This window comes from Pteropus alecto, unplaced genomic scaffold (genome assembly GCF_000325575.1).
Source record: "Pteropus alecto unplaced genomic scaffold, ASM32557v1 scaffold114, whole genome shotgun sequence".
NCBI classification, from domain to species: domain Eukaryota; kingdom Metazoa; phylum Chordata; class Mammalia; order Chiroptera; family Pteropodidae; genus Pteropus; species Pteropus alecto.
The window spans coordinates 5,594,303-5,595,379 of NW_006435793.1; positions in this window are offsets into that span (position 1 = coordinate 5,594,303).

Sequence of the window (1,077 nt, forward strand, 5' to 3'; positions counted from 1 at the left end):
GTTGAGACTTTTAGAGACAATTTGGAGGTAAGTCCCCACTCGACCCCTTACCCCCAGCCACTGTGGGGAATGTTTGAGAGAGTCCACGGCCTACCAGAGCGCTCGCTCTCTCATGCTCTTGTCTGTCTGTCTGTCTGTCTCACTTTGTGTTACTGAATTAATACCTTTTTCTTCTCCCCTACCTTAAAAAAAAAAAAGCAAAACCACAGTTAAAATATTTAAACTCCTTAATATCATTAAATATGTAATGCAGTAAGTGTTTACATTTCTCTTATTGTCTCATAATTTACTTTTACAATTTTTCAAGTTCCAAACAAAGTCCATATATTGAAGTTGGTTTGTATGTCTTTTAGGTCTTCATATCTAGTCTCTCTTTTAACTTTATAAAAGAAAAACATGAATCAGTTATGATAATCCTTCTAAAACATCTGCTCTGATGACAACCCTCTTGCTTCAAACTCTCTGAGAGGCCACCGCTTTTCTTACTGGATAGAATGATGTACATTTACTTAACATGGTGTCAGAGGTTCTTAGCAATTGGATCCAGTCACCTTTTCCAGCTTCTTCTCCATACCCTCCCTGCACCCCTATCTCCATCCATTCGGTATCTCTTACCTTGTTGCAGACCTCTTAGTTGTTTTCACCCTTCTGTCACAACATGTAGCTCCTCTGCCCAGAATTCCTCAATTCTTGTGGTAAACCCACCTCAACTGAGGGAACTAAGATGGTAGCTGTGGACCCAACTGTGCCCTGGAAAGACCTGACCAGGAAGGTGACCGACACGTCTTGCTTTACCTGGGACTGTCCTAGTTTTAAAATTGAAAGTCCCATGTCCAGGAATTTCATTTGTCCCAGGCAAAATGGGATAATTGCTCTCCTTAGCTCTGTGCACCTCAGAAAATGTCATAAGGGAGGCCTGTAAGGGGTTTTCTATATGGAAAAATGTGATCATGTGGGTAATAGGTATCACTCTCAAGGTAATTTGATAAGTGGATTAATTGCTATAAGCCATGGAGATGGGTCATTAGACCACCAGCTCCCTGTATTAGTTTCCTAGGCTGCTGTAACAAAGAACCA